Raw genomic sequence first — 8789 nt, forward strand, 5'->3', positions numbered from 1 at the left:
CTGACACCGCGGGATGGTCGGCGGTGTTTTTCCGTTGTCGTCAAGAGTCGAGTTGGAGGCGAAAAGAGTGCACAAGAGATCGGCTTTCTCTTTTGCCGTATGGGCCAGGGTGTCATTCCTCATGTGCAACGGCGGCATGGACGGCTAGCTGAAGTTACCAAGAGCAGCTTTCGACAACGACCAGAACTTGCGTGTTCCGGTCGGGTAACTGGAAAGCTGCTCGCCGATTTTGACGACGTGTTTTGACTTTGCATGGGCGATTTGCCGCTTAAAAAATCTGGAGGCACGGTTGTATTTCCTCTTAAGAACTGTGCAGTTTGGATCCTTTGTGCTCAGCGCCGCAACCCAAGTTCGATACGCCTGTTTTTTGCAGTCAGATGCTGCTTTAACTGATGCATCGAACCAGGGCTGTGATCTGCCACCGATGGGTACTACAGAGTTTGGTATAAAAATATCCATACCCTGTAGGATCACATCGGCTACTGCAACGGCGCAGGCACTAGGATCATCCGAAGGGAAACAAACCCTGCCCCAAGGGTAGGATGCAAAAAAGGAACGCATCCTATCCCAATCTGCTGACTTGTAGTGCCAAACGCGGCGGGTCACTGGTGGTCTGCGACGTTGGCGTCGGACAGGCACTACATTCCTGACCAGGCAATGGTCGGACGTTCCGAGAGGGGCGTCGACAAAGACCTGGTAACCATCGGGATGTGTAGTCAGCAGAAGATCCAATAAGGACGGCATGTGGCTATCCACATCCGGGAGCCGCGTTGGCGACTCAACCAATTGGGACAGACCATACGCCAATGCAAAATTATGCACAGATTGCCCTGCGTAGTCTGTGGTACGTGATCCAAGCCATTCGGCATTGTGCCCGTTGAAATCACCCAAGACTACGATTTCAGCGGAGGGGATCTGTGCAAGTACGTCGTCAATTGCCGCTTGAACGCAGCCCATGAGATGGCATGGTGAATACGGTTTTCAAAATAGCGAGCCAAAACGGCTTTGATCAAATGAACCTCAGTGAATAAAGATTGGCAACTTTTCAAAGTTGAGGATATAAGTCGTGGTATTATATTATTTTCTCCAAAGAATGATGTCTATGCAATTTTTTTTTTCAATATTTTTTCTGCCAACCTACAGATTTTGTCAATTCTCGAGAGGGATAAATTAGGCCTTCTTTATCTTTCTGTAATATAAGACCTGCGTACTTTTCACTAACCAGATCCAAAAGACAGTCTTTGCATTTTAGTAATTTATGTACTCTTCTGACCACAAATCCACCAATATATGGAATTATTTTCTCAGTATGTACTGACAACCTAGAAGGGTCCGACAAATAATCATGATGACTTTCAATTATAAGGTTTACATCTGCTAAATCGTTATTTCCGATTTCCGTAGCGCCATAGGTATAAGCGTTAAGTTATTTTCGTAGCATACTTAAGAATTTTAATCTCTTCTAAAGGGATACAATTGCCAGAATTGATACTTTTTATTTCTCAATGTACTACCAATTTTTTACATGCGCTTTAAAACTGGAATGCTTTAGGGTTATTACTAAAACCAGCCTTTGATCTTATGGAATTAAAAAAACATTCAAGGTGGTCCTGGCTAAGCTTATAAAACGATAGGAATTTTAGTTTCTCAGTTAGCATGGTCTGTGAAGTCCTTCAAGATATAAGGAAGTTATAGCATGTATGATATAATAACAAACCAATACTCTATACTAATATTATAAAGCTGCAGTGTTTGTTTGTTTGTTTGAACGCGCTAATCTCTGGTACTACTGGTCCGATTTGAATGATTCTTTCAGTATTGGGTAGTCCATTTATCGAGGAAGGCTATAGGCTATGTTTTTTTTTTCAAAATTAGGGATCCGTAATAAAATTGCTATTTTGTAACACAAGGTGTAAAATCGAAAACCTATTTTTGCGTGCGCTGCAAAAACAGTTGACAATAGAACAAAATGATGTACAGGCTATAATATAGGCAATATTTTATTACTTATAAAACTATCGCGTGAATTATACTTTATATGGCACAACAACGTTTGCCGGGTCAGCTAGTTTGTATATATAATTGAATTCACTCTTGGTACAAGTATGAAAAACAATATAAATTTTACTATGGCAAAAATAATGTGCTTTGGGGAAAAATAATTTCATAAGCAGGTAGCACAAAATATAAATATTTTGACTAATTGAATTTAACTTTTTTGCATAAAACGAACAAGGTTCAGTTCTTAGTTGGTTTGTATATTGTGATTAAGTAAAAAAAAATTGAAGCTATTCACAATCTAAAATGCTATGCTTACGTGCGAAAAGACAAATCGGGATGCTTACGTTCACTGTCACTTTTGCAACTTCATACACTACATCGACCCACTTTTCAATTCAATGAATTTCGGATAGAAAAATTGTTACTCGTAGCTGAGAAGTAATTCAACGTGTATTTCCGTGCTTACAACGAGTATTAATTTTATATTTTAGACACAAAGCGTTGCAACTATAGCGAACTGTTAATGTTTATTTTGCGCAGTGCTCCGCTGACCTTGAAAAAACCGGCATGCTACATAAAACAGAAAATAATATGATGTTATCTAATTTCTTTACCTGACTATTGCATAAGCTAATCTCTTTCTTGTGTGAATGAGATGCAAGCTATCTAGTAGTCTATTGTTTACTCAGTCTACGAAAAATTTAAAACAAATAATATTGTACTTCAAGGATGGGTATTACCCCCTTAGTGATGTGCCACATATAACGACTAGATCTCGACGACTCGCTAGAAATAGATGCTCTTATAGTTATTTATGCAACTGTTGTGTAATAAGGGGTATTAAAACACGAACGTGGATTTATAACACGAGGCGAAGGCGAGTGTGATAATAGTATCACATGAGTGTTTTAATACCTAATTATCAACAGTTGCATAATTCAAATTCAAATATTTTTATTCAAAATAGGATGTGAAATCACTTATTGAAAGTCAAAAAAAACTACCACCCATTCCAAAGTGAATGCCTCAGGCCTAAGAAGAATGGGCGCAACAAACTCAGCGGGCTTTTTTTTTTCATCAAAAATATGTTTTACAATTAAAGTAACATTTACAAAGTAACATTGTACAATTAAACTTATTATTTAATAGCCTGAGGGCGGTCGCTCCATTCCCAATCTGTGGTATCACTAAGAAAGTCATTTATGTTATAGTAACCTTTACCACACAAACGTTTTTTAACAATTCTTTTGAATAACGTAACACCTTTGTTTTGAACATTTTCTGGGATCTTGTTGTAAAAGCATATACATCGCCCCACAAAAGACTTACTAACTCGACTAAGCCGAGTAGTAGGCATCATCAGTTTATGTCTGTTCCTGGTGTTAACATTATGGTTATGACAGTTTCTGGCAAATTCACTTATGTGCCTATGAACATACATTACATTATCAAGAATATATTGAGAAGCAACAGTCAAGATGTTAATTTCTTTGAATTTTGCTCTCAATGATTCTCTAGGACCTAGGTTATAAATAGCCTGAAAAGCACAAATATTGTATTAATATCTGCAGCGTTGCCCCATAGCAATATACCATAGGACATAATACTATGGAAATAACTAAAGTATACTAGTCGCGCCGTATCTATGTCAGTTAATTGTCTAATTTTTTTAACCTCGTATGCTGCAAAACTAAGTCTGTTCGCCAATCCTTCAATATGGGGGCCCCATTGTAATTTGGAATCTAGAGTTATGCCAAGAAATATAGCAGATTCTTACAAGACTTTATCTACACCCAGAATATGAATCCTCTAAAAGCTTCTGGAACAGTTAGCTTACTGCTTACATTAAAACACCAGTCCTAGTAGTAACCTAATATTACATTACTGATTATATACAAATAAAATAAGTAATAATGAAACAATTATTAATTTTAGTAGTAATTTACATTTTGTATAGTGCAATAATTAAAATTCACTTGAATATAATGTTCTTTTGCAGCGTTTAAAATGAATCGCTCATTTTTTGTAAACAAAACAATAAAAATATCGAAGAAAAATGGCGGGGTTTCGAATAACCTACTTTTTTTTTCGGCGCGCGACGTTATGGGAGTGTGGAGCGCGCGTAAACGAAAATGTTCTTTTTTTGAAATTCATACAGATACCACGCATCGAGCAATAAGAATGTGGCTGTATGTTGAAACTCTTTGCGCATGAAGGGATAAAAAAAAACATCTTTCAAACACTCTTTTGGGTGATGTACCTAATGGTTATTAGAACATTGGGTGTTTTAATGTTGGCAATAAGCTGTTTCAGAATCTTTAATAGAGGATTTAAAGCATGGGTGTAGATAAAATAAGTAAGGTGTTATATCCCGTCACTGGCTAAGCTACCACAAAGCGCGTGGCGCACATGCCCGTCTGAAGCCGCCGCGCGTTACCGACGCCAATTTCAACGGGCTCGTGTTACAATAAAATTTATTGCTTTTGAAGTGTTTCGGCTTGTTTATAAAAACGAACGTCAATGCTTTTGTTATGAAACAAACTAGCGCTTTGTTAGATTACATAAACAATAGATACTGCATAATTTAAACAAATTTCGTTTAAAGTAGGGCATGTCATGCATTTTTTATGATTTTTTTAGATTTACCTACAGATTACATTTCGATTATTACTAATGAATGTAGTAATTTTTTATAACTAAAACATACTTCAAAGTTACTAATTAACATAGAATAGTTACTAAAATATAAGATAATACAAAAAAGATCAGGTTATTAAAATAATAAACGGCTGACCGCATTTTGACGGCTCGTCGTATTTACACAGATAAGGTTTTAAAATTAAACATTCTTACTTTTATAGTCTGTTAAATTACCTTTCTTGTGGTATATCGTGTAGCTTGTCTTACTCTGTGTATATTTAACGAACAAATATCTGCTACTGTTGTGTGCCAAGCAGACGTGAGACGTCTGGTTTGGCACTCAACGGTAGTTTTGATAGCAGACGTCGGACGTCTGATTGGTAGGTACCTCGCGGGTTATTTATTTAATCAGAAAGATATACCCCTTAATATAATTCCTTAGGACATGACACTATGAATGTGGCTGAAATATACAAGTCTACCCGTTGCAACATCTGTCAGCTGCCCATTTTTTGTATCGCAAATACTGCAGACCTTAGTCTTTTACATAAGTTTCTCATTAGAGCGCCACCTTATAGCTTAAAGTCTAATGTAATTGATATAATATGAATATTGTCGTTTCTGCCACATCAAATTTGTCACTATAAATTTTTATAATCACAAACTTGAAACAGAAAAGGATCGTAGCAAGTGGAAAGAAGGGGTCTCTGCCTACCCCTACGGGAAAGAGGCGTAATTGTATGTATGTATGTATGTTGGTGCTTTATGTTTGAAATATTAGGTAAACCTAAAAATACATTTTGTTTTCCTTTCGTCTAAAAATGAGTTATTAAAAAGGCATAAAAAGGCATTTACTTTCTCAAAATTGATTCCTTTAGAATTATATTTGATGTCATTTCTAATATACTAGATACTACTACCGCTTCGGAAACAAATGGCACTCTGAGAGAGAAGAAGCGGCGCAAGAAACTCTCCCAGCATTCTTTTTTTGCGCTCTTTTCAATAAAAATATACAATATTGTACTGTCATTTCTATCGTTATAAAATAATCACAATCTAAAGTACCCGTCACGAGAAGCTATAAATTATGTAAACAAACATCTTTTACTAAGTAAACATTTTATACTGCGAGATAATAATAAATTGACCATATTCAATCGACATGAATTATAGACGGGTTATATGAAAGTAACAACCTATTTAATTTAGTCGGATCATATTTTAACGATGCAAAGCGCTATAGTAGCAATACGTTTGTGTTTCTTGGTACCGGAACGCGACCGTCGCAGGGATTGTAAACTATCGGGACGCCATTTTGAAATAAACGCGTCATTCGAGTTTCGAATGCGTACGAGTTTGTTTCATTGCTTTGCATATATCGCGGATCTGGTTGTTATTGTTTCGTTATCACTTTTTTATTGTTGTTACTTTAATTGTTGCGTTAATTTTATTTGTTATTACGTATAATGGAGCCAGTAGCCAGTACATCTAAGGAAATGAATTCGCCACGAAAAAAACGTCAAAAGGTGCGTAATACAATTTATCTAAAATATATAATAAGTAAAAAGAAAGAGTTGTTTGTTCAAACGCGCTAATCTTTGGAAACTTAAGGTTAATATTAGAAGTAGGTTTTAAATTGTGAAGTAATTGGTTAGGTTAATTGGTATACCTGTAGATATAGCTTGAGCTTCATGTGACAAGTGACTACAGGTGATTTTTACAGGTGACGAGCTTTACGGCTAATGAGAAAAATATGGTGATCAACGTATATAAGTACGTGAAAGAAAATTGGCCATCGAATGAATATCCCTACAAAACCGAAATAAATAAAATCATCGATTTTGGGAATAGGCATAGCATCTGTGTATAATTTATTAAAAGAATATAAATCAGAAGAGGGAATATAATCACCTATCAAGTCTAAAGACAGGCCTAAATTTTATCAGAAAGTAGACGATTTTGATAAATCCGTAATTAGGAAAAAAATCACAGTTTCTTTTTAAATGGCCAATTACCAACAATTCCCAAGATTCTTCAGGCAGTCAATGACGATGAAGATTTGCCAAATTTTAGCGAATCAACTCTCAGGCGGCTAATAAAGCATTTAAACTTTAAATATATAAAACGACGACGAGTTACACACTCGTTTACTCGTTTTAATAATAATATACTTCAGCTCTTTTACTGCGCAAGACGCTAATTAACAAATGTTTAATTGTTTTTACAGGACATACCGTAAATAAAACTTGGGTAGACAAACAAGTTAAAAGTAAGAAGCAGGCTTTCCTAGAAGGACTTAGCATTGGTGCATGTAACCCAACGTCAAAAGGTAAACGATTAATAATTACCCATATCGGCAATGAGAACGGTTTTGTAGAGGACGATGAAAATATATTTGAATACAAAAGACGGGAGATTACCATGAATCAATAGATGCAACACATTTTGAACAATGGTTTGAAAACGTTCTCCCAAAACTTGGAGAAAATGCAGTAGTGGTAATGGACAATGCACCATACCACTCAAGGCGTCTTGAAAGAATTCCTACTACTGCCTGGAAAAAAAATGATATACAAAATTGGCTTGTAAGTAAGAATATTTCTTACGACGACAATGAAATTAAGACTGAATTACTGCTAAAAGTAAAAATGTTAAAGACAATTTTAAAACATATGTAGTGGACGAGCTCGCAAAAAAATATAAGGTTGAAGTATTGAGACTCCCGCCATATCATTGTGAGCTTAATCCAATTGAGCTAATTTGGGCCAACGTAAAAGGATATGTTGCTTGCAAAAATACAAATTTTAAATTTGACGAGGTAAAACAATTATTACAAGAGGGACTGCAGCAGATTACTTCGGAAAATTGGAAGCGTTGTGTGGAGCATGTTATCAAGGAAGAAGATAATTTTTATTCCAAAATCGATGAGATGATTGATAAAACTGTAGACAGCTTCGTGATACATGTCACTGATTCTGACACATAAATGGAAACATCTAAATCTGACGAATAATTATTCTTAAATAATATATGTTCATTAATATTTGTTACTTAATAATTTATTAAATCTTAAACAAATTAATTTTTTTTGTTGGTCCAAATGTTGTGAACTCCTGAACACTTGTTTACAAAATTTATAGCTTCTCATGACGGTTACTTTAGTCCCAGGCTGTCCGATCATTTAGATATTCAGCAGTGGAGTAATAGGACTTACGACAGAGCCATTTTTTTTATAAAACATTTAAATTTATTTATAGATAATGCCTGAGCAGTGGCTGGGACTTTATTATAGAAGTGTATACATTTACCCTTAAAGCTATTATGTATCTTATGAAGCCTACTAGAATTAGTTAGAAGCAATCAATTATTTCTAGTGTTATAATAATGAAAATTACCATTAAGAGCAAAAAGGTGACGATTTTTGTGAACGTATATTAAATTTTCATAAATGTACTGACAATGAACAGTTATAATATATTTAATTGCTTTAAATTTTTCTTTGAGAGACTGTCTATAACCAAGCTGATATATAGCACGAACAGCTCTCTTTTGTAGAGCAAACACTATATCAATGTCAGCAGCATGACCCCATAGTAAAATACCGTACGTCATGATCAACATTAAATAAATCTACTACTTCAGCAATGTCGTTGTTAATTTGACAGATTTTTTTGCTGGCGCTATATTTAAATAACAAAGATGTATCGTCAGCAAACAGTATACAATCATGTTTATTTTGAATTAGATATGGTAAATCATTGGCGCAAACCAGGAACAAAGAAGGATCCAAGATTGAGCCCTGTGGTATCCGTTGATATGATAGAGCCAGTTGATCTTTTCCCATTAGTGTCTACTCTTTCAAATCTACTACACAAACACGATTTTAGTAAATTTAGAGAAATATCTGTAGCCCCATGTGGATAATTTTTTTAAGTAAAGTTTATGATGGTCGCAGTCGAATGCCTTGAATAAATCAGAAAACACTCCATCACATGAATCCTCCCAAGCATCCATGACCATCAGCTGAACGTCCTTCCCTCGCTCGTCTCTTCCCTTATTGTCATTAAAAAAAATCTCTGTTATTACTCTGTGTCCTCCGCCAATCGCCACTGCAGTCATCAAACATTGATAAATTGTCAGACATTGAC

The sequence above is a fragment of the Leptidea sinapis genome, chromosome 21 (assembly GCF_905404315.1).
Source record: "Leptidea sinapis chromosome 21, ilLepSina1.1, whole genome shotgun sequence".
NCBI classification, from domain to species: Eukaryota; Metazoa; Arthropoda; class Insecta; order Lepidoptera; family Pieridae; genus Leptidea; species Leptidea sinapis.